Source organism: Prionailurus bengalensis, chromosome B2 (assembly GCF_016509475.1).
Source record: "Prionailurus bengalensis isolate Pbe53 chromosome B2, Fcat_Pben_1.1_paternal_pri, whole genome shotgun sequence".
NCBI classification, from domain to species: Eukaryota; Metazoa; Chordata; class Mammalia; order Carnivora; family Felidae; genus Prionailurus; species Prionailurus bengalensis.
Window position 1 is genome coordinate 76,822,405 of NC_057349.1, and position 25,781 is coordinate 76,848,185.

General features: G+C 39.6%; 1 long non-coding RNA gene and 2 other non-coding genes across 6 annotated transcripts; all 3 read right to left on the reverse strand.

Annotated features, from left to right (window-relative positions):
* Positions 1-18,726: 18,726 nt before the first annotated feature.
* Positions 18,727-25,475, reverse strand: LOC122490379. 4 transcript variants are annotated; one of them, XR_006299144.1, is made up of 6 exons: positions 25,402-25,474; positions 24,809-24,858; positions 24,635-24,713; positions 24,470-24,535; positions 24,090-24,159; positions 23,479-23,874 (listed from the first exon to the last, which is right to left on the reverse strand). It is a non-coding gene; the product is annotated as an uncharacterized LOC122490379 (long non-coding RNA). The 4 variants fall into 4 exon arrangements; XR_006299145.1 differs by adding an exon at positions 18,727-19,121 and having other exon boundaries at positions 22,812-23,874; positions 24,635-25,435; XR_006299146.1 differs by lacking the exon at positions 24,809-24,858 and having other exon boundaries at positions 24,635-24,752; positions 25,402-25,475.
* LOC122490703 lies at positions 23,967-24,036 on the reverse strand. Its single transcript, XR_006299236.1, has one exon. It is a non-coding gene; the product is annotated as a small nucleolar RNA SNORD50 (small nucleolar RNA).
* LOC122490704 lies at positions 24,286-24,353 on the reverse strand. Its single transcript, XR_006299237.1, has one exon. It is a non-coding gene; the product is annotated as a small nucleolar RNA SNORD50 (small nucleolar RNA).
* Positions 25,476-25,781: the final 306 nt, after the last annotated feature.

Genomic DNA, 25,781 nt, shown 5'->3' on the forward strand with positions numbered 1-25,781 from the left:
CCTTTAAAAACATATAAAAATCCCTTTAAAGGGATTGTGAAGATCATATATCAGGAAAATTATAAAACTTATATTCAGTGCTCTAAAAATAGGACTTGTATGAATGGAGAGATATAGAGATATATATTCTAAATGAGGTCGACTGTTGTAAAAATTATCAATAGTTCCTAAATAGATTTGGGACAATAAGCCTCTGGAAATGAAGTTAATATATGTCGAGGATTTTAAAAGGAATATGTTAGTTAATCCAGTAATAATTTTGCTTCTAGGGCTTTATCTGAAGAAAATAATCAGACCTTGAAAAAGATTTAAGTACAATGAGATGCATATATAATAGTGTAATATATTTTACTTAGAAAATAGAAAATACATGGGGCACCTGGCTGGCTTAGTCAGTAGAGCATCTGAATTTTTTTCAAAAAAATTTTTTTTAAATGTTTATTTATTTTTGAGAGAGAGACAGATTATGAACGGGAAAGGGGCAGAGAGAGAGAGAGAGACAGGAATTGGAAACAGGCTCCAGGCTCTGAGCTGTCAGTACAGAGCCCAACGCGGGGCTCGAACTCACAAACCTCGAGATCATGACCTGAGCCGAAGCCAGACGCTTAACCACCTGAGCCACCCAGGCGCCCCTCAAAATTTTTTATTAAATTTTTTTTTAATGTTTATTTTATTTTATTTTATTTTATTTTATTTTATTTATTTATTTTTTACATTTATTCATTTTTGAGACAGAGAGAGACAGAGCATGAACGGGGGAGGGTCAGAGAGAGAGGGAGACACAGAATCTGAAACAGGCTCCAGGCTCTGAGCTGTCAGCACAGAGCCCCACACGGGGCTCGAACTCACAGACCGCGAGATCATGACCTGAGCCGAAGTCGGATGTCCAACCGACTGGGCCACCGAGGCGCCCCTGTTTATTTTATTTTTGAGAGAGAGAGACAGAGCGTGAGCAGGAGAGGGGCAGACACAGAATCTGAAGCAGGCTCCGGTCTGTCAGCACTGGGCCCAACGTGGGGCTCGAACCCATGAACTGTGAGATCGTGACCCAAGCCGAAGTTGGATGCTTAACTGACTGAGCCATGCAGGCACCACTCAAATTTTTTTTATGTTTACTTGTTTACTTTGAGAGAGAGAGAGAGAGAGAGAGAGAGAGAGAGAGAGAGAGCGCACAAGCTGGGGGAGGGCAGAGAGAAGGAGAGATAGAATCCCAAGCAGGCTCCATGCCATTTGTGCAGAGTTCAATGCAGGGCTCAAACTCACAAACCATGAGATCATGACATGAGCTGAGATCAAGAGTCGGATGCTTAACCAACTCAGCCACCCAGGTGCCCTAGAGCATTTGACTCTTGATCTAGAGGTTGTGAGTTTGAGTCTCATGTTGGGTGTAGATATTACTTAAAGGAAAAGAAAAAAAAAAGAAAAGGAAAAGAAAAGAAAAGAAAGGGAAAAGAAAAGAAAGGGAAAGGAAAGGAAAGGAAAGGAAAGGAAAGGAAAGGAAAGGAAATAGGAAATGTGTTTTTAATTCAATGCAACATTATTTATTGAGCACTTCCTATATGCCAGATTCTGTGCTCAACAATAGAGGATCAGATAAATAAAATAGTCATTGTCGCTTCCCTCACAAGACCAAAGTCAGCTGAGCAGTTATACAATATGGTGATGAATTCAATGCTAGGAGAAAGGATTATACTGGAGCCCTTAGAAGAGTGACTCACCTGAACTTAGGGGTCAGAGAAGGATTCCCAAAAAGGTGATGTCTATACTAGATCTTCAAGACTGAGTAGGTGTTATCTAAGTGAAGAGATAAAGAAAGAAGATTACAGGCTGAAAGAAGGCATATGCAAGCACTCAAGGGTAAGAGAAACATGGTGCCTTCTAGAAAATGAGAAAAGTTCATTGCAGTTAGAATGCAAAGTGCTGGGGCACCTGGGGGGCTCAGTCGGTTAAGTGTCTCACTCTTGATTTCAGTTCAAGTCATGATCTCACTGTTCATGAGATCAAGCCCCACATGGGGCTCTGTGCTAACAGCACAGAGCCTGCTTGGGATTTTCTCTCTCTGTCTCTCTCTCTGCCCATCCCCTGTTCCAGCTATAAATAAACTAAAAAAAAAAAAAAAAAAAAAAAAAGCAAAGTGCTTAGATAGGCAGAAGGCAGGTCTGGGAAAGGAAAATTAATATTGTAAGATGTGATAGTGAAGAGATAATCCACAACCTGATTATGAAGTCCTTTACCATCTAGAACTGAGGCTTTCATACTTTTTTGACTATGACTTAAACAAAAAGATAGAGGGGTGCCTGGGTGGCTCATGTGGTTAAGCGTCCGACTTCAGCTCATGATCTCACCATTCGTGGGTTCAAGCCCAGCGTCATGTTCTATGCTGACAGCTCAGAGCCTGGAACCTGCTTCAGATTCTGTCTCCCTCTCTCTATGCCCCTCCCCCACTGAAACTCTGTCTCTCTGTCTCTCTGTCTCTCTCAAAAATGAATAAACACTTGGGGCGCCTGGGTGGCGCAGTCGGTTAAGCGTCCGACTTCAGCCAGGTCACGATCTCGCGGTCCGGGAGTTCGAGCCCCGCGTCAGGCTCTGGGCTGATGGCTCAGAGCCTGGAGCCTGTTTCCGATTCTGTGTCTCCCTCTCTCTCTGCCCCTCCCCCGTTCATGCTCTGTCTCTCTCTGTCCCAAAAATAAATAAACGTTGAAAAAAAAAAAAAATGAATAAACACTAACAAATTAAAAAAAAATAAAATTGTCAGTACTGGAATATTATAAAGAGAAAAAATTTTTTAAAAAGAAAAAGATATAATTCACAATGCCACCAGTTTACAAATTTCATAGATATGTATACATGAATCATATTTCATGATAATATTTTTACTATGTGCAAACACTCCTATATTTTCTATTTCATGCTCAATTTTACTTTTAAAAAATGCTGTTTGCATCCCATGAACTTACACTAAGCCTTTGTGTGAATTAGAAATAAGCATTCACTCTGGGCAGTTGCAACTTGGAGACTCCAGGCCTGGCCTTGGAGAGTGAAAAGGGCAGTGGAAGGTGTCATTATCTAAAGAAGATGCCACTTCCTCATGGTGGATGAAACTCCACAGACTTGCCCCTAACATTTGCAGAGCTTAGGGCAAGAGTACAATTAGAGGCCCACATCTTGAAGTTGTTGATCACTCTAATTTACTATTGTGTTGTTCTATTCTAAATGTGTTCTATTCTTCTAACCTGACACTTATAACTTCATAATGACCTAAAAGACCAAGTTCAAATTCAAAATTCTTAGAATCAGAGTTCAATGTTGGCATATGACTTCAATCCTGGTCCTCTTCTCTTCCTACTTCCAAGTCCATCCTATACCAAAAAGGGCCTCATTCGTATACATGTGGACTTCTTGATCCACTTGTCTTAGTTCTATTCACTATTCCCCTATCCCCCAGCAAACAGTTAGAAATAATTTCAGAATTGTTTGGACAGGGAATTCTATAGTTCTGGGTATCTGAGCCAAAATGGGATTTTTATATGAAAGTGGCATTGCCTGAGGAGCCCAAGAGTAGGGTTCTCTAAAGCCTTGCTACTCAAAATGTGGTCCATGCACCAGCAGCATGAGTATCACATGAAAGCTTGCAAAAATCCAGAATATTGGTTGGCACCTGGCTGACTCAGTCAGTAGAGTATGTAACTCTTATCTAGGGGTTGTGAGTTTGAGCCCCACATTGAGTGTACAGATTACTTAAGTAAAATCTTTGGGGTGCCTGGTGGCTCAGTCTGTTAAGCATCCAACTTAAGCTCAGGTCATGATCTCACGGTTTGTGAGTTAGAGCCCTTTATCAGGATCTCTGCTGTCAGAGCAGAGCCTGCTTCAGATCCTCAGTCTCTCCCTCTCTCTCTGTCCCTCCCTCACCTGCCCCCCCCCCAAGTAAAAATATAAAACTTAAAATAAAAATAAAATAAATTAAAAAAAAATGCAGAATCTTGGGCCTTATGCTAGACCAACAAAATCAGAATCTGCAGTTTAACAAGACCTCCCATTGATTTGCATGCACTTTAAATTTAACACTACTACAAAGCAAGCAGGCCAGGGTAGGGGCCTCTCCCAGGTCTAAGGTCAGTATCATACCACATGTCAGGGTGTGGTATGCAGGGCAAAGAAGGGCAGGTAGGGTGCAAGCTTGATTTCAGATCCTTTTCTCTTCCTTGAGCATCCTTGTGTAGAGTGCAACTGTAGGGTAAGGTTTTGACAAATTTCAGAAAGGCTTTAAACAAGAAAATGACTTAATAATGTTTATAATTTAGTTCATACTTGCTGTAGGATGGATTGGTGAAGAGCAACCTGAGCTGGCTACATAATTTGCTGGGTCTAGGACAAAATATATATGTAGGGCTTCTTGTTGAAAAAAGCAGGAGAAATGTGTTATAGGTACTAAAATATAAACCTTTTTTCATTCTTCTGCAGTCTTTTTCTTCATTTGTCATGGTACTTTCTATTTGTTATTTAACATTCTAACTAGAGAAAAATTAAAAATTTAAATTATTAGCATAAATTTTACCATTCATCTTTATATTGTGCAAAGTCAGTTTTAGATGCAAATATAAGAACAGTCAACTCATGAAGAATCATTGAAATTTTATAATTTGTATTTCATAACTGATACATGCATATGTATTTTGTTCTTTCAGAACAGTGGAAACACTGTACAAACCAGCTCAACTTTTTCTTTAACTTTTTGATAGGTGCATTTTCTACCAATACTCTTTTGCATGCTGTTGTGTCAGGAGGGCCTTGAAGGAAAAGTAAGTATGGGTTTTCCCTCCTTCCTTTCTTTTTCTTTCTTTCTTTCTTGCTTGCTTGCTTTCTTTCTTTCTTTCTTTCTTTCTTTCTTTCTTTCTTTCTTTCTTCTTTCTTTTAAATATTTATTTATTTATTTATTTATTTATTTATTTATTTATTTATTTTGAGAGAGGGAGAAAAGGAGTGTGAACAGCGGGAGGGGCAGAGAGAGGGAGAGAGAGAGAATCCCAAGCATTTCTTAGAATACCATTACCTTCTTTTTAACCTCAAAACAAGTTGATTCCCCAGTGGAAACCATGGCTTTCCTCTACTGACATACACTTAACACTCTTGCCTTGTACTCATTTGAGCCTCACTGAATTCTCACACATCGTGGGTCTACTGGAATTCTGTGCTCATGAGGCACTGTGGCCACAATATAGAAAGAGAGTGACAAGAAAAGGCAGACATGTATATTGCCTTTTTCTCCTCTGCTCACACACATGCTGTATTGTTCCAATGGACTTCACTTATAAAATATAAATTCAAAGATAAAAATATTAAGAATTTCAAGATGGCAGGGCACCTGGGTGGTTCAGTTGGTTGTGTCCAACTTCGGCTTAGGTCATGATCTCACAGTTTGTGAGTTCAAGCCCCCCATCGGGGTTTCTTCTGTCAGCATAAAGCCCACATTGTATCCTCTGTTCCTCTCTCTCTCTGCCCCTCCCCCTCTTTCTTTCTTTCTTTCTTTCTTTCTTTCTTTCTTTCTTTCTTTCTCTCAAAAATAAATAAACATAAAAAAAAGAATTTCAAGATGGCAACTTCAGAACATAAAACCAAGTGAAGGGCTCTTTTGAGTGAAGGTTCTGCATGACTGCACAAGTCATCTGCCCCTGACACTGGCCCTAAGAGCAACGACAGAGGAAGGAGACAAATAAAGAGGATAGTGTAATAATTGAGATGAGAGAGGATTGTGGCTGATCCTAAGGAGTAGCCTTGAAAATGAGGGAAAGCAGAGTGTCAAGAAATATTTGGACACCCAGACCAGTAGCATGTGTAGATTGCTTGGTGGTAGAGGGATAAGGGAAAGGGAAGTGAGGAATAAGTTCATGGTATGATTTTGGCAATGGGAAGAATGGAAATGTTGTTTTCTGGGAATGTTAGAGAAAGAACTGGAATTGAGGGATGGGAAGGAGGTTAAAAATGTTAGTCTGAGGTACATGTATCATATGTTTATATGTTTATAGACATATATGTTTATATGTTTATAGACATGTTTATAGACAGGATATTCAGATCTGAATCTCTGGAGAGAGATATGAACCAGAGTTATTGACTTGGAACTATAGTTATTGATTTGCTTAGGAAGAGTGTGCAAAGTAAGAAAAGAAAAGGACCCAGCATACTATCTTGAGGGACATCAACATGTATATATATATGGAAGAAACATCTTCAAAAGAATCTGAGAAGGACGAGCCCTGCATTGGGCTCTGTGCCAACAGCTCAAAGCGTGGAGCCTGCTTCCCATTCTCTGTCTCCCTCTCTCTCTGCCCCTCCCCCACTTGTGCCTGTCTCTCTTTCTCTCAAAAATAAGTAAACATTAAAAAAAAATTTAAAAAAAGAATCTGAGAAGGAACAGTCACAAAATGTGGAGAAAATATAGGAAAGAATAGCATTTCAGACACCAAATGAAAAGAGAATTTCAGGAAGATAGAATGGTCAACATGGTCAGATACTGCTGACAAATCAAGCAAGGAGGGATTTAAGGTTCCCCTGGCTTTAATGACAAGTTCATCTGGGGACCTTGGCAAAGGGAATTTCAGTGGAATGGGGAGGAGAAAGGTGAGAATACAAAGGGTGAAGTGTGAGGAGAAGATCAATATATAAAGCAAGTATAGATGACTATTTCAAGAAATTTGGCTGTAAACAAAGAGCAAGGAATAACTGGTCAGTTAGAAAGGAATGCGAAGGCCAGGGATATTTTAATTTCTGCATAAAAAGATACTGGACACTTAAAGTTGGGAGGAGCCAGGAGAGAGGGAGAAGTCAAAGATAGAGGAGAAAGAAGGGATTATTTTGATATGCAGGTTTTTAATGTTTATTTCTTTCTGAGACAGAGAGAAAGAGCATGAGTGGTGGAGGGGCAGAGAGAGAGGGAGACACAGAATTGGAAGCAGGCTCCAGGATCTGAGCTGTCAGCACAGAGCCCAACGGGGGGCTTGAACTCACAGATGGTGAGATCATGACCTGAGCCGAAGTCGGATGTTCAACCGACTGAGCCACCCAGGTGCCCTAATATACAGGTTGTTAAGAAGGCAGGTAAGCTCCACAAACAGGCCAGGGATTGTTGCTTTGTTCACTGTTTTGTGCCTACGGCAGTATATTTGTTTCCTTGGACTGATGTAACAAAGTACTGCAAGCTGGGTGGCTCAAAACAATAGAAATTTAATGTCTTACAGCTCTGGAGGCTCGAGGTGTGAAATCAAGATATTTTCAGGGTTATGCTCCCTCTGGAACTTTCCTTGCCTCTTCCTAGCTTCTGGTAGTATGCAGATAATCTTTGGCTTTCCTTGGCTTGCAGCTGCAGAACTTAAATCACTGCCTTCATTGCAACATGACATTCACTCTGTGTCTCTGCTTTCACATGATCATCTTCTTATGAGGACACCAGTCATATTGGATCAGGGGGTCTACCCTACTCCAGTATCACCCCATCTTAACTAATTACATCTACAATGACCCTATTTCCAAGTGAGGTCACATTCTGAGGTACTGGGGTTTAGGTCTTCAACGTGTCTCTTTTTTGGGGGGGCAGGGATATAACTTATAACAAATATAGGAAGTGTTGATTCAATATTTATTGCAAGAATGAATGTGATTTGTAGAACTGGAGGCAGAATTTGCCTTAGACCAGAGGGGGACACCATTCCATTATAATGAGATGGAAGGAAAAACTGGCTACATACAGTGCCTGGCATAAGGAAATCGTGTCAGCTGAAGTCTTTAAAATTCTCCATGAAGAGAGGGCTGAAATCTCTGAGGTGAAGGGACAGTTGAGGTAGGGGAGTGAGGAGTTGGGAGGTTTGGAGGAAAAAGTAAGTCTGAAATGGGGGAGAAAACTAACAAGGGAAAGGGTGACTGCCTAGAATCACTGAGGGGCTGGTTGAGAGTAAAGACCATGAATATATAATGGCATAAATCTGCCTGGCTGTATCATTTTTTTAAAAAAATGTTTATTTATTTATTTTGAGAGAGAACATGCGTGAACAGTGGAGTGGGGCAGAGAGAGGGAGAGAGAGAATTTCAAGCAGGCTCTGCACTGTCCTCAGAGTCCTATGGGACCCCATGAACCATGAGATCTTGACCTGAGCCAAAACCAAGAGTGAGATACTTAGTCGACTGAGCCACCCAGGTGCCCTGGGAGAGTCCCCAGCCCTGCTATGCGATTTTTGCAGCAGGGCAAATGGCTGGGGCAAGTCAGCCATTTGGGGCATCAAATACTGTATATTTGATATACTGTAGTTCCCCCTTATCCACAGTTTCACTTTCTGTGGGTTCATTTACAATGCCTACATCATTCACTTCACTTCATCTCACATCATCATGAGAGGGGTGAGTAGAGTACAATAAGATATTTTAAGAAAGAACATGTTCACAGAAATTTTATTATAGTATTTGTTATAATTATTCTATTTCATTATTAGTTATTGTTATTTTTATTTTAAATTTTTAAAAAAGATTTTAGTTTTACTAATCTCTATACCCAGTGTGGGGTTCAAGCTCACAACCCCAAGATCAAGAGTTGCACGCTTTACTGACTGAACCAGCCAGGCGCCCCTTAGTTATTGTTGTTAATCTCTTAATGCGCCTGGTTCATAAATTAAACCTTATCATAGGTATGTATGTATGAGAAAAAAACATAGCATATATAGGGTTTGGTACTATCCACGGTTTTAGACATCCACTGGGGGTCTTGGAAAGTATCCTCTGCAGATACAGGGAGACTATTGTATAATGAAGAGGTTCTTAATTATTTGTGCCGTGGACTACTTGCCACTCTGGTGAAGCCTATGGACCCCTTTTGAAAAAAATATTTTTAAGGGCATACAACAAACTACATAGGATTACATATAAAGTCTTACATTAAAATACAGTTATAAAACTATTTAAACAAATTAAATGTATGCTATAGTAATGTAGGTGCGCCATGGCCTGAATGTTAGTGTTCCCCCAGAACCCAAATGTCATAATCGTCACACCAATATGATGGTGTTAGGAGGTTGAACCTTTGGGAGATGATTAGGTCATAAGGGTGGAGCCCCCTCTTATAAAAGAGACCCAGGGGCGTCTGGGTGGCTCAATCAGTTAGGCGTTCAACTTTTTTCTTGTTTTCATTTTTAAGGACAATTTTTTAATGAAATGGGGAAAAATCTTTGAAGTTATCTCTACCACACAGATGTATGCTAACTTGGCAACTAGAAGACATTGGTCAGAAATTTTACACTTGGAACTGTAGTTTTCTTTTTATTCATGGAGGAAAATTTGTCATCAGAGAAAGAGTCATAATCTGGATAAAGTGAATGAATATATAGTTTACTTTCAAATTGAAGAGTAACTGACAACATGATTTTTAACCTTCTCTTTTAAAAAATTTTTCTCACATTTATTTATTTTTAAGAGACAGAGAGACAGAACATGAGTAGGGGGAGAGGGCAGAGAGAGAGGGAGATACAGAATCTGAAGCAGGCTCCAGGCTCTGAGCTGTCAGCACAGAGCCTGACCCGGGGCTTGAACCCACGAACTGTGAGATCATGACCTGAGCCAAAGTTGGACACTTAACCAACTGAGCCACCCAGGCGCCCCTAACCTGCTCTTTTTTTCAAGACTGATCACTACCAATTAAGAATATTGTTGTCAATGCTATTAATAATGCTGTTAGTAAAATTAGAACACTGAATGAAAAGATTTGATTATGGGATTTTGGTTAAGATTTGATTATTTGATTATCATGACTTATGTGCATCAGAACCCCAATCCTTTATTTGGGGGGATTTCCCACTTTAAGAATCTCGGAATTGATATTTGGATGCATTTGCTCTGAATATTGAATTGGGAGAAACTGACGCAATGAAGCAGGGACCACAGAAAACTCATTTTGATGGTGGTGGCAGACGATGTAGTGATGTCAAGACCAGCAACATTCAGAAGAATGAACCTGGACTACTTTCTTATGCCATACACAACAATAAATTCAAAGTGGATGAAAGACCTAAATGTGAGAGAAGAAACCATCAAAATCCTATAGGAGAAAACAGGCAGCAACTTCTTTAACCTCAGCCACAGCAATTTATTTGACATGTCTCCGAAGGCAAGGGAAATAAAAGCAAAAATGAACTATTGGGATCTCATCAAGATAAAAAGCTTCTGCACAGTGAAGGAAACAATCATCAAAACTAAAAGGCAACCAACGGAATGGGAGAAGATATTTGCAAATGACATATCAGATAAAGGATTAGTATCCAAAATCTAGTACACACAAAACAAATAAGCCAGTGGTGAAATGGGCAGAAGAAATGAGTAGACCCTTTCCCAAAGTGTCCATCTCTTGATTTCTGCTCAGGTCATGATCTCACAGTTTGGTTCATGGGTTCAAACCCCGCATTGGGCTCTGCACTGACAGTGCGGAGCCTGCTTGGGATTCATGCCTCTCTCTGTCCCTCCCCCACTCTCATGTGCACTCTCTCAAAAATAAATAAATGTTAAAAGAGAGAGAGAGAGAGAGACCCCAAAGAGCTCCCTCACTCCCATCCATTATGTGAGGATATAATGAGAAACTGTGACCCAGAAGAGTGCTCTCACCCCCCCATGCTGGCATACTGGATCTTGCACTTCCACCCCCTATAACTGTGAGGAATAAATTTCTGTTGTTAATAAGCTACCTAGTATGTGGTATATTGTTATAGCAGCCTGAATGGACTAAGATAATGTGCTTCTTTGCATTAAACAAGATCTAGTGGCAGGCTTAAAAAGGACCATAATTCCTAGGTAGAAATAAGCATAAATAAAATTTTTTAATTATTTGTATATGATAGTAACTGAAATGCAATGTGTATAAAAATAGCTGTGTTTTCTATTGGTGATAAATTCATAGATACTGCTAATAGTTCTCTGGTATATTGCCTACTTTTGTTATTGAAATAAACATTACATTTCAGTTGATGCTTCATGAAACTGAAGATAATAGCTTTTTCCCTACCCAAGTTCATAGACCCCTTGATTTCCATCATGGCTCCTTGAAGGCCAGTAGATCCCAGGTAAGAGTGCTGGGTGTAGAGAGGAGAAAATGGAAGAAATCAAAGAACTGAGAAACCAAATTGTTAAGACATTGATGTGCAGACATTGGAAACAGATGATACAGAATAGCACAGCAAAGCTGGTCCTCAACTCCTCAAAATTTAATAAGGGTAAGTAACTAGACAGTTGGAAAATAATAGCCTTAAGGCAGGACACAGGGTGGCCAGTCAGGTGGAATGAACATGAAAAAAATCAGGGGGTTGTACATAAAGATGGAGAAATAATTGTCAAGAAGTGGCAGTAGGGTGCAAGGAAGATATTGGATTTTAACTTCCACACATGAGGGAAATGGCTTCAGAAGTCTGCAAAGAGGGGCACCTAGCTGGCTCAGGTAGTAGAGCATTTGACTCTTGATCTTGGGGTTGTGAGTTTGAGCCCCATTTGGGTATGGAGGCTACTTAAAAAAAAAAAAAGGATGCAAGGGGAAGTGGTGCCCTCAGGAGAGAAGCACAATTTACTTAAGGCAAGGAGCTGGAAGGTATGTATAAAAACATGGTTTAGGATGTTAGGTAGTTTCTTACCCCTATAGACTGAGCAGTGTAAAAGACTGGGAGAGAGAGTACATGATGGGGTGCAGTATGGACTAGAATGGCTGCAAATGGATGTGAGAAGATACATTATCAGAAATGTTTAATTCATGGATGGTAATATAAACCCACTATCCAGAAATAACCAGTGTAGCATTATTGTTTGGAATATTTATTGCTGTAAAATTTGTCATCATGACAAAATTCAAAGCAATCGAAATTTTCAGTCTTAGGGAATTGGTTAGTTATTGAATATCCATAAAAATGAAGTTTCCTAGATGTTGCCAGTGAGAACAATGAGTAGAAGAATTTTTAGAGGCATTGAAAATTGTCACTATAGGGGCGCCTGGGTGGCTCAGTCAGTTAAACGTCCGACTTCGGCTCAGGTCACGATCTCACTGTCCATGAGTTTGAGCCCCGCGTTGGGCTCTGTGCTGACAGCTCAGAGCCTGGAGCCTCTTTCAGATTCTGTGTCTCCCTCTCTCTCTGACCCTCCCCCGTTCATGCTCTGTCTCTCTCTGTCTCAAAAATAAATAAAACGTTAAAAAAAAAAAGAAAAAAAAAAGAAAATTGTCACTATAGAATATTAAGTAAAAAAAAAAAAAAAATAGGGGGACCCCTGGGTGGCTCAGTCTGTTGAGCGTCCGACTTCGGCTCAGGTCATGATCTCATGGCTTGTGAGTTCAAGCCCCGTGTCAGGCTCTGTGCTGACAGCTTAGAGCCTGGAGCTTCTTCAGATTCTGTGTCTTTCTCTCTCTCTCTCTGCCCCTACCCCACTCACACTCTGTCTCTCAAAAACAAATAAACATTAAAAAAATTTTTTTAATTAGGATAACAAACCATATACAGCATAATTCAAATTTTATTAAAATTTATATCTGCATACAGAAATAAATAAAACATTTTTTACAGTGGTTATCTCGGATTTGTGGAATTATTAGTTATTTTCATTTTACTCTTAATACCTTCCTTCTTTTTACATTTTTATATATTTTATAATTTTTTTTTATAATTTTTTAATAGGTAAAAAAGAAAAACAAAAAATATAACTTTTAGGAAATTAGATACATTTAAATACTCCAGAACCTGTGCCTAAAGTTGAAAATGTATATTTTACTTACTCTGGAAGTTCGTGTTCTGTACATCATTCTTTTTTTTCTTCTTCTTTTTTTAGAGAGAGCAAGTGGCATGAGAGCACATACAGGGGAGAAGGGGGAGAGAGGACAGAGGGGGAGAGAGAGAGAGAGAGAGAGAGAGAGAGAGAGAGAGAAAGAAAGAAAGAACCCCAAGGAGGGTCCTCGCTCAGTGCAGAGCCCAATGTGGTGCTTGATCTCACAACCCTGGGATCATGACCTGAGCCAAAATCCAGAGTCAGACGCTCAACCAACTGAGCCACCCAGGCACCTCCATTATTCATTCAAGTTAAAATTGATAAGTAATTTAAATTTCTAGTAAATGGCAAACAGAAAACTGCATAAGAGACAGTTTATTTTTTTTTTTAATTTTTAGATATTTATTTATTTTAATTTTTGAAAGACAGAATCTTAAGCAGGTTCCATGCTCAGTGCAGAGCCCAATGTGGGGCTCAGTTCCATGACTCCAGGATCATGAACTGAGCTGAAATCAAGTGTCAGATGCTCAAGTGACTGAGCCACCCAGGTGCCCCAGGAGATGGTTTCTTATATTTGGATTTCACTGGATCTAAATTTAAGAGGTTGTATTTATTTTATATTAAGAGGAATGTTCAAAGAAATTTGGGGTACTATAATATGAATCATCTATGAAACATTTATCTAGAGTAAACATTACCATGGTATTGAGCATATTTCCCTTCCTGAGATATGGCTGTTTATTGAGGTAGACAATGATACTATAGTCAGGACTGTTATCACTAGTTGACAGAAGAGTTTAAAGTGTATGAAACAAACTCATCTCCCCAAGATGCAACTGAAGCTGAAGTGATAAATCTCATGCTATTTTATTCATGTTAATAACTAGTTTTCTAGAGTTTTGTTAGACTCATTCAAGGAACTCTTTTTGGGGAGACTGGTGAGACATCTTGCAGATGTGTGACATTATTGCAAAGAATGGAGAGTGCTAATATCTTAGGGTAAATATATCACTTTTAATGGAAAAAAATATTTAAAGCATATTTCCTGTGGAAAGTGGCTCTTTAAGTATCAGTATATCATTGACATGCCTCAAAACATCCAATCAACTACTTATATTCAGTTTGCTTCTCTTTTTCTTGATGTTAGCAGCCATTGATGATCATCGCTTAGATACATTAACTCATTAGATGTTTGCAAAGTGGTAACATTCTAACTATGTCAATCTTTTTCATTTATTAACTAGAATACATCAATAAAGAGAAACTTTCTTACCTTCTATTTGATTATCTGTTACTAGAGTTGGTGTTGGAAAGTCCCTTTATTTGCCAGTTCTGAAATTGATAAATTGGTTTACCAACATCCTCTAACAGCATCAAAATCAGTTTTGTTTTGTTTTGGTATCATTATGAATTCATAGATTTGAACATATTTTATGTGTTTCTATCTATTGTAGTTATTATCCTTTGTAATAGTCTACATTACATCTTCGGATGGTAGAAGATACTCCAGGTTGGCTCCTTAGTTCTTTTAATACAATCTTAGCAGTCTTTGACAGGTTTCTTGCTCTCTGCTATAGCAAAGGTGTACCAGGTTCATCTTATACATTTCTTGCCTCAGATCTGCAGTCATTTCTCCAATGCGCCTTGTTTCCTTTTAATGGTAAATGATAGAGACTACAATCTGGGCCCTAGGGGGTAGAGTTCACATGTTTTGATGCTATGAATCAGCCTTTGAGTTTCTGTTTCCTTTTTTTTTTTTTTTTCTTCTTTATTTTAGAGAAAGAGAGCGTGGGTGGGGGGGAGGGGGAGGGGCGGAGGGAGAGAGAGAATCTCAAGCAGGCTGCAGGCTCCACGCTCATCACAGGGCTTGATCCCACAACCCTGGATCATGACCTGAGCTGAAATCAAGAGTCAGATGCTTAATTGACTGAGCCACCCAGGCAGCCCTCTGTTTTCATTTGCAGTCGTTCCCAATTTACTCAGAGTAAAATCTTTTCTTTTTTTTTTTTTTTTTTTAAATTTTTAACGTTTATTTATTATTGAGAGACAGAGCATGAGCATGGGAGGGGCAGAGAGAGGAGGAGATACAGAATCCGAAGCAGGCTCCAGGCTCTGAGCTGTCAGCACAGACCTGATGCGGGGCTCGAACTCACAAACTGCGAGATCGTGACCTGAGTCAAAGTCAGACACTTAACTGACTGAGCCACCCAGGTGCCCCTAGAGTAAAATCTTTTCAATGATCCATAAGACTCTACATGAGAGGCAGGTCCATTGATTTCAAAACTAGCCTAACATTTCTGGGTATATGATCAGACTCTGAGCAATGTTATTGCATTCATTTTTTTTTTTAATTTTTTTTTTTCAACGTTTATTTATTTTTGGGACAGAGAGAGACAGAGCATGAACGGGGGAGGGGCAGAGAGAGAGGGAGACACAGAATCGGAAACAGGCTCCAGGCTCCGAGCCATCAGCCCAGAGCCCGACGCGGGGCTCGAACTCACAGACCGCGAGATTGTGACCTGGCTGAAGTCGGACGCTTAACGACTGCGCCACCCAGGCGCCCCTGCATTCATTTTTGAAAAAGAAATGTAATATAAGCTGAAAGTCTTCATCAGTGATGAAACTAAAAGATGAGAATTGAGATGTACCAAAGAATATAGCTTACTATTGCCTCAGAGAAGTTTAGTGAGCTTAATGTCTATGTTCTAATGTAATTAAATTGATCAACTATTGGCAACATTTTTGTAAAAATGGTTTATTAAAGTGACTTGGGGGTGCCTGGATGGCTCAGTTGGTGGAGCATGTCTCTTGATCTCAGGGTCTTAAGTTTGAGCCCAATGATGGGTATAGAGTTTACTTCAAAAGTAAATAAAATCTTTAAAAAAATATGGATTTCAAGGGTGCCTGGGTGGCTCAGTTGTTTAAGTATCTGACTTCAGTTCAGGTCATGATCATGTGATTTGTGGGTTTGAGCTCCGCATCAGGCTCTGTGCTGACAGCTCACAGCCTGGAGCCTGCTTCGGATTCTGTATCTCCCCTCTCTGCCTCTCACACTCTTTCTCTTTCTTTCTTTCTCAAAACTAAATTAACATTAAATTAAAAAAAAAACAATATGGATTTCAGGCTACTATTGATATAGCAGGGTTAAGCTTAATCTGAGATTCAGATTTGTCTGGACTCATTGAGGCTGAACCTTCCAGATTCTTAGGATGAATTGCAGGGTGAGAGTCTGCTAAGAAGAGATTAGAGATGTGGCAGAGAAAGATAGGGAAGTTCTAAACCCAAGCCTGACTACAGGCACCAGGTCTTAGTGCCATGGAAAAACATCTAGGATACGTTTTTATTTTTAATTTTGTTTTTTAAAGTAGGCTCTACTCCCAATGTGGGGCTTAAACTCATGACCTCGTGACCAAGAGTTGCATGCTCTACAGACTGAGCCAGCCAGGTGCCCCTCATGGAAAAACATCTATGAAAAAAAGCTGAAGGGACTGTTTTTGGAGGGGCTTTGTGAGACAGAAGGAACAAGAAGAACTGCACAGATTTCTCTTTTATGAGGCATAGCAGTAGGAGAAGGATAGGAGAATACAACACCTCTCTGGACCATGATAGTGTCAGCAAGAAAGGAGACTTTGATGCTTAGTGGGAGGCACTGGATGTATGGGGGTACCCAATAAAGGGGCCATAGTAATAGGAAGAATATCAGGAAGAGCATTGGGAGACTTATTTGTGAATACATGTGAGATACTCTAATGGGCCTCTCTGAAGGAATTTTATACGGGCTAGAGGTCCTATGTTAACAGATGGGCAGTGAGCCAGTACAACATAATGTGATTTTACCCACTCTCACGGATTAATGAATTTTGAGGAAATTTATATTACCACTGGAAAAAACTGGGACATTACACTTGTTGGACTGAATACTGGACTGAAAAAGGGATAGAAGATATTGGTTGTCATTTTGGACATTAAGTAGCTGGGTTACCTTGGGCAAATCAAAAATCTGAACTTAGACTTAGAAGGGTCTTCAAAGTTGATTAGGGCCAGCCTCCTTCCTCCAACTCACACTGACAAGAGACTATGATATGGAGGCTGCACATTCTCATATTGGGAACTCATTTTTAGGCTCGTTTGTGGATGGTCTCTTTTTATTTATTTCATTGATCTCCTTTATGCCTTCTAGAGAAACATTTAACTACTCCTTTGGGGAAGGAATTTAGTGGGGTAAGAACACCATCTCTGGACTTAGACTGCCAGATTTTAAATTCCAATTCCTTCACTTCCTATGCGACCTTCATTAGGTTACCTTTCTAAGTTTCAATTTCCTCATCTGTAAAATGTGCATACTAATAGTACCTACTGATGCCTGGATGGCTCAGTTGGTTAAGCGTCCGACCCTTCATTTCAGCTCAGGTCACAATCTCACAGTTTGTGAGTCTGAGCCCCATATTGGGCTCTGTGCTGATGGCATGGAGCCTGCTTAGGATTCTTTCTCTTCTCTCTCTGCCCCAACTCTGCTCATGTTCTTGTGTGCTCTCCCTCAAAATAAGTAAATAAACTTAAAAAAATTAATAGTACCTATCACATTGGATTATTATTATTACTATTACCCCATCTGATACACTTTCAAATATCTAAAACTAGTCATCGTGTTTTTCATTTTTTTGATGTTTACTTATTTGGGGGGGAGGGTTGCAGAGCTCAAGCAGTGGAGAGGCAGAGAGAGATGGACACAGAATCTGAAGCAGGCTTCAGGCTCTGAGCTGTCTGCACAGAGCCTGATGCAGGGCTCAAACCCACAAGCCATGAGATCATGATCTGAGCCAAAGTCAGATTCTTAACTGACTGAGCCACCCAGGCACCCCTAAAATAGTCATCATGTTTTCCCTTGACTTGCATTTCTTCAGGTTAAATATTTCCAAGATCTTAAAAGATCACCCAAAATGACATGGTTTCTAGAACCTGTCTTCTTTTTTTTGATACTTCCTAGTTTGTCACTGTTTTCTTAAATGTGGCACCAAAACTAAAAACAATACAAAATATATTAGATGATGAAATCATTCCTTCCACTGACCTGGAACTTAACCAGCTTATATTTTAAATATCTCAATCTTAGTTTATCACATATAAAATAAATGAATACTAAATAATGCCTACCTTATCTACCTTCCAGGGTTTCTCTGGGGGAGAACCCAAGATAATATATGTCAAAGTATTGTGAAAAATAAAAAGAGCTATGAAAGTGTCAGTAACTATTTTATATTAAGCATCTTTCATTAAATAGGGAACAATATCATGATAGGTGTGACCTATCAGTTATAAAAAATGTTAAGTTAAAACTTATTGTAATCTTTTTTTTTTTAAGTTCATTTCATTTATTTTGAGAGCGGGAGGGGAAGGGAGAGAGAGCGTGAGCAGGGAGGTGCAGAGAGAGGGAGAGAAAATCCTAAGCAGGCTCTGCTCTGTCAGCACAGAGACCTACATGGGGCTTGATCCCACAAACTATGAATCATTGCCTGAGCCAAAACCAAGAGTCAGATGCTTAGCCAACTGAGCCACCCAGGTACCCCAAAACTTACTGCAATCTTAGTGTTTCTATAGAAAAAGGAAATTTTAGACTGAAATATTTAGTAAGCCTAAATAATTTGTTATATGAGGTGATTATGAAAGAAGTAATTTCATTTATATTAAAAAGTTTTTCCTGTGAAGCATAAGACCTCAGACAACATTCACTTTCTATCCAAGATAGTTTCATTTCAATTTCTGGTTTCTTTACTGATTTATTTTTATTTTTATTTTTTAAGTAAGCTCTATGCCCAACATGGGGCTTGAACTCATGACCCCAGGATCAAGGGTCACATGCTCTACTGACTGAGCCAGCCAGGTGTCCCTCTTCCCTAGTATTTTTTATTGAGAAATTACCTATTTCTCAAATAATTGAACTTGATGATGAAACAAGTGGAGAGGAAGCTTTGTGACTAGCAGCTGTGTTTGCTAATATTCAATAAGAAAGTACATTGTAGATTTAGTTCCAGTGTAATAAATAGAAACCTAAAGGGAAAATGTATAAAACCAGAGAGATTACATTGCATGGGCTTTTTTCATAGTTATTACTCATAATTCTTTAGCTAAATATAAACTCCCAAAATTATAGCAGTGGCCATTTATCCTCTGCTTCTTAGTCTGTTAGAGCTGCCATAACAAAATATCACAGACTGGGTGGCTTAAACAATAGAAATGAATTTTCTCTCACAGTTCTGGAGGCTGGAAGTTCAACATTCTGAGGCCTCTTGTCTTGGCTTGTGGGTGGTCACCATCACACTGTGTGCTCATGTGACCTCTTCTTTGTGGGTGTGCTAGGGGAGAGGGAGAGAGTGAGTTCTCTGGTGTCTTTTTTTATAAGGACACTCCTCCTCCCAGATCAGAGCCTTACCCTTATGAGCTTATTTAAACTCAGTTAACTTCTTTTGAGCTCTGTCTACAAATATAGCCACACTAGGGTTAGGGCTTCAACATATGGATTTGGGGGAACACAAGTATTTGTCCAAAACACCTTCCAACTTTTATTTCTTTTACCCCTTTTGGAGAGGTTAAATCACATCATTGTTGCCCACCTTAGATACACAAATTGAATTCCATTTAGACAATTTCTTATGGGAGTCATTACATTGTTCTAGGCAAAATTTGAGATTAAACGGCACAGTTTATTTTTGTAAAGGATTCACATTCTAGGGCCAGAGAGAGAGAAACCAACAATCAGAATACAACACACTATGGGTCATTTTGTGGTATAACTGGAGAGGGCCTTATTTTACCTAGTTTTCAACAGTAAGTTTTCATGGTACATATGATCTTTGTCTCACTTGGGACCCTCACTTGTTTTGTGTTTTTCCCTAATCAGACTGGATCTCAAGGTTAATAATTTTAATAACACTTTTACCAAATCAATTCTCTTGGCTTGTTATTGTTTTGTTCTTCCTGGCCACTTTATTCCTAATTTTGGATAAATCCACTGATCTGCTTCCTGCTCCCAGGCAGATAAGTCCCATAGGAGAACAGTGAATAATTATGCTGATTAACTATTAAAATCGGTAGTTTTTAGCCTCAGCAGGCACTTTGGCTCTGTAAGACAAACCTCTAACTTGTCTGTAGCTAATTCCACTTCTCTAAGTCTGCAGTGTCTGATGAAAACCCTTATCATACTTCCTAAATTCCTTATCTTATTCTTTCCTGAAGACTACTTTGCCTGATAATTTACAGTCTTTCTCAGATATTAACTCCTTCAATTTCTATGCTAAGGCTCTGCATTAAATCAAGGCTATCTCCAGCCCTATAGCCCAATTATTTGCTTAGTTTTCACCCTTGCTCTTATTCCAAAACTCCTTGATTTTCCATCTAGTTCCTTTTCTTGATATAGCAGTTGGACTTGACAATAGATTTCTGCTTCTCAATTTTTGTCCCAGGCACAAAATAATCTCCAGGATTTTAACTAAACCCAGAATCCCCTACTCTTAGAATGTTCCAGGACTCAACTCTTGGACCACTCCTTTTATCTATATTCACTCCTTTGGTGATCTCATGTAATCTTATGGCTTTAAATATACCATCCACATGTGGATGATTCCCAATTTTATTTCTCCAGCTCAGATCTCTTAACTCTGTACTTCTCTAAAACTTACGTTTTCACGGGTGTGTATCAAAGGAAAAACTCATCAAACTGTACATTTAAAAATGTACAATTATACTTTATATAGTTAGGAGGCAAGGATATGTCGAAAGTTTACTGACCTAAGTAACACATTATATGTGTAAATGTTATTTTCCTCAAATGCTAATTTCTGAGTATCCTTAAATGCTTTTTACATTATTAATACTATTTTGAAAAGAATTAGAATCAACTGAATGGGCATAATTAAGTTCCCAAAAAGGTTCGATTATAGTGTACTCAGGGGTTCTGTGACATTAACTCATTTTGTTGTAACTCAGCCACATGGCATGACAGGACTAGCAGTGGACTAGTAATAAGGGGAAGAGGCCAGGTCTTGTAAGAATGAGACCAAGGAGTTCGATTGTCATTTTGAAAAGATACCCTCTCCTCCACCCCAAGATGGTCCATAACCCTTCCAGCACCTCATGGCAAACTTGTGCTTTGATCTGATCTTCATACATATCCAAATAAGTAGAACCAGTGAGGTGCAGCAAGGCCAGAGGCAGTGGCAATATTCAGTCAGGCAATTATAATTACTATACTATGCTGTGAGTGCTACTTGGATCCAGACCAAGCTTTTGGGAGGAAAGATAAGAGAGTCCCCACCTAAAGGGAGGAAGGACCAGCAAAAGATAAGCAGACTATCCTATAAGGCTGGAATTCAAATAAATATTCTAACTGGGAAATTCGGTGTTAAAAACCTGAGCACAACCAAGATTCCACACAGGATGGGTAAACAGTTAAGGATTTATGAAGTGTATTATCAATTCAGAGAGCACTTGATTGGGAAGTGCAGTTGATACTAGATTTCTGGCAACAGAATTTTAGAAAGCACCAAATGGTAGGTTTGAGCCTACTATATTTGAAGATAACCTGGAAGCATGATGGAAGGCATAAAGCATTCCTATTGGTTAAAGCCACTAAAGCCACACACACATAGGTTTTGCTTTCAACTTCTGGTATCAGTCCTAACGAAGCAGATCCCAGTCTATTATAGCCGTAGTCTTTTATTCCTCAGGTCTTGAAGGCTTTGTCTCCATTAAGTTCTCTATTAAATTGCACATATGCTCAGAGGATTAAGTCCCTTAGCCAGGGACTTGAAAGGAATACCTGGTATGTTAACATTCATAAAACAGAAGGCTAGTAGAATGACAGTCCACACCACGTTGTATGAATGAAAAATACCATTTAGGTATATTACAGGTTTGAAACAGTAATTTTAATGGCAGCTGACGTCAATTATAACATGTTGAGCTTTCAAGCTTAATTCCACTAAAGCGTACCTTTTTGGACCTGACTTACTTGTTCAAGTGTACACTCTGTACAGAGTCAAAGCGACTAAATGTGATTTTCTGCTATGTGCCTTCCCCCTGAAAAAAATGTTTTAGGGAATTCAAATAACCATAGGTTTTTACTGTCACCCCAAAACATTTCAGCCTATCTTCTACCTTGTTTGTCCTACATCTAACCACACAATTGATACCTAAATTTCAAATTCATCATTCTGAGGTCCTGGAGCATATAATCTTTGCTCCAAGTGTTTATGCCAAAAATGTTATCTCACATCTCATCTGAGATGGTTTTGACTCAAATCCACTTGTTCAATCTCAAGACATTTTTTCTCACTTTCTTTATAGCCTGCCTTTGGTTTTCTTGGTATTTCATGTCGCTATTAACAAGATGAGGACATAGGAAGTGTTTTACTTCTAACCTCCTTAGCAGAGCCCAGTAACACTGCAATCCATAAAATGCACATTATAATAAACTAAAGACATGTGACATATTACCAGATCAATTGAGAGGATAAGGAGCAACAATAGAAATTGCAGGAAGAGGTCAGAGTGCTCAGAGTGCTCCAAAGCAAATTTTATTTATTTCACAACTTGTTTTGAAGTGAGGTGCCAGCTTTGTCAAAAAGGGTAGACAGTTTCTTGAAAAGGTTGTACAGACCCCAATCACTTTTCTTTTAATATAGCAAAATCCCATTACACATGTAATCTGTTATACCAAGTGGCTTTTCCCTTTGCTGGATTTTAGCAAGCCTTAAGGCCTTTGCATTAAGGGGACCACACCTTGGTGTCTCAGTTTAGGGAACTCTTGCTTCCTATGAATAATCCATATAAAGCATGGTTATTTCCTGCAGACTTACAGTTCATTCTACATGTTCTCATGACTGTATGGCCACTGTGGAATTCCTTGCACCTACAAGTGTGTGGAGACCCAGATTATTTGAAGTCTGACAGCATTAATACCTATTTTAATATGGCTTCAATATACATTTTCCAAGGTGCATTTTGTACACCATTGCAATACGTGAGCAAATCTACTATGTACCTACCCACTAAATGGCATGGTTGTCACTGAGCCTCTTAAACTACATGGGTCCAACGTTGTATTTTCACTAAGAAAACATTTTAGGAAAAAAGGTAGTTCATAATCATAAGCTGACAAGAATATTCTTTTGACTAACACTGAAGTATAGGCTTAGCAACAATTTATTCATGTAGCTATTTAGGGAAAATGATCATGCATGGGGCCAAACCATCTTGGTTAGATCAGATGCTATTACTGTCTACACTAAATCCATTCTATGCAATGTTTGGTTTTATCTGTGAACTTCCCCCATGACCCGTTGTCATGCTGTGCTCTCTTCATTTTCAGCATTCCACATTTTCCCATCTTTTTTTTTTAAAGGTTTCATGCCCAGCATGGAGGAGCTGAGATGTTTTACTGAGCCACCAAGGTGTCCCTCACATTTTCCATCTTAAGCATCCTTTCAAACTATAATTCATTAGGACCAAACATTCCAGAATTCAGTAATTAGAACCAGTAATACCTGGTATTTTCCCCTCCCCCAGTAATAGACTCAGTCTTTCCGTTTTGCTCACCACTAATCCAGTAATATTCAGTACGCTACAAAACCCAACATGATCTGTACCGTGTGATACTGCCAAAATGAGTCATCTCTCCATAAAAATCTAAGGACTTTTCCACAATATTCAGTGTAAATTTTCACTCAGCTTTAATTACAATCGTAGATTTTAAATTCAAACAGGTGGCCAAAGGTGAAACATTCACAATAAGCTGATTACAAGTCTGGTTAACTGAAATCAAAGACTTCTCCATTAAAAATATGTACCTTCCTTTGCATTCCTGTATTTAAAATAGAAATAGATCTACAAAGTAATCTGCTTAACAGGTTAGGATTCTCTAGGGCAGTATGACATAAAAAGTAATGGCTTAAATCTTACAAATACATTAATCTGAATCTGATGCGGTTTCATAACCTGTTTACAGAAATAAAAAAATATTGTCTTGATTTGTAGGTTTTCTTCCCATGTCAGTTAAATGAAGAGCTTTTCCTTATCGATTTTTCACAAGTAAATCTGGTGGTATTAACCCTAGAAAAGGAAAAACATTTGAGATTTACAAGACTACCAACATCAAAAGAGCCAAAGAATTTTTAAAAATATCATTGTCCTTATAATGGTCTATCTCAGAAGCCAGATCCGTGTAAGTTTTCTCAACAGATATTCAGGTTCGGGATAAGATCATCATGGATTAAGACCAAGGACAAAGTACTGATGTACTGTTAAGGGAAAAAATCTCTACTCACAGAAACGGGTTACATCTTAGGAAGGTCACAGCAAACTGGCCTCTTTCAATGGAAAGACAGCGACCCCTCACTGTTGGCAGAGAAAAAAAAAAAAAACCCACAACACATTTTGAGGTAGCAGTTCTCCCCCTACAAGATTTATAACCTAACAGAACCCTCTCAGTTATAAAATCCAGACTATAAAAACTTCAGTCTTATCTCAGAAGCCGAATCCGTATGTTTTTCTTCAGGTGGTCAGCTTCGGGATAGATTTCATCATTGATAAGACCATAATCCACTAAATTATGTTACAGTGAAATTTACCGTAAGCCAAAGCAACTTCAAGAGGTAAGCACTATATTAGAAACACTACAGTTGATCTTGTAAGTCACACAACTTACTTTAAAAATTACGTTGCTAGCCAGTGACATTTGTAGGTCTGTTAGTATTCATCAACTCCCAGGATGCTGTTCAAGGACAAAAAAAATTTTCATCTTAATCTACATATGGACTAATCGCATTGAATCAAAGTAGCCCAACAATCAAATTATTAGCTCAACACATACCTGGGTAAAATGGTCAGGTTCCAACCAAGTAATTTCCCAGCAAATATTCCCTCATGTATTTTCTAGTTTTCCTTTGTATCTAGTAGGAAGCAAATTTCAAATGATGCACCATCTTTTCCTGTAAATCAACAGGTTTATTTCTTCAGTTTAAAAACTAAACTCAACAGTACTTACGTGAACATCTCCAGGTAACAGCTCCGTTATGCCACTGAGAGCCATTGTTCCTGAAGGGGACCAAAATATTTAAAACTAAGCATTCTTACAGAATGACAGTTGAAGGTTTTCAGTACTAAAATCTTCCCAATCACTAATCTGGTTTGCACACAGCGCCACCTGGGCACAATACAACTCAATCTCAGGCAACGTCAGGGCTGCCCATTTTCAAATGACCTTTTGATCCGCGACGAGAAAACGACACTCTCCTTATTAAAGGCCTCTTGCTCAACGTAAAACTCCCTGCCCCAAATACCGGGAATATGGTTTTCCCGCCGCCGCTCAGGCTTGGCCAGCCGGATGTCGGCGTTTAGCAAGCAGGCCGCGCACAGCGCTCGTGGCCATCAGCACCAGCATCCACACGCCTAAGCTCGAAGCCTGCCGCCACCACTACCACTCAGGACACGTGGCGGCCCGGCTGCGTGTTTTCCACGTGCAAGTTTTCTACACACAGCACCCTAAACTCAAATCTCTAATCTTCTCACAATACTGCAGCGAACCTCAGTCTATTCCAATACGGCCCGCTCGGGTCCTCGCCCACAGCGCCCACTCACCGAAAACGACACAACGCCTCCCAAATCCAGACGTAAAAGACCGAGCTGCGCTGCCAGCAGTTCCCTTTATAGCCTCCCCTGAGTCAGACCGAGGCCGCCCCACCCTCTCGCGTCTATTGGACTCGGGAGATGACGGGGGCGTGGCCGTTTCCTGAGGGGAGAGAGCGGGAGCGCGCGCGGCGGCTCTTTTTTTTCGGGGGCTGCTTCCGGGGCGTGGTGCGCGCGTCGCCCTCCCGCTGCACGCCCGCCCAGTCCCCGGTGCGCGCCCGCTGCGCTCGAAGATCCGTCGCTTCCGAGTATAGCTCTACGTGGCGTGGGAGTGGCGCCAGAATTCAAACTAAGCCGCAGTTGGAGGCGAGTCTACCGCCTGCCCCGGGCCA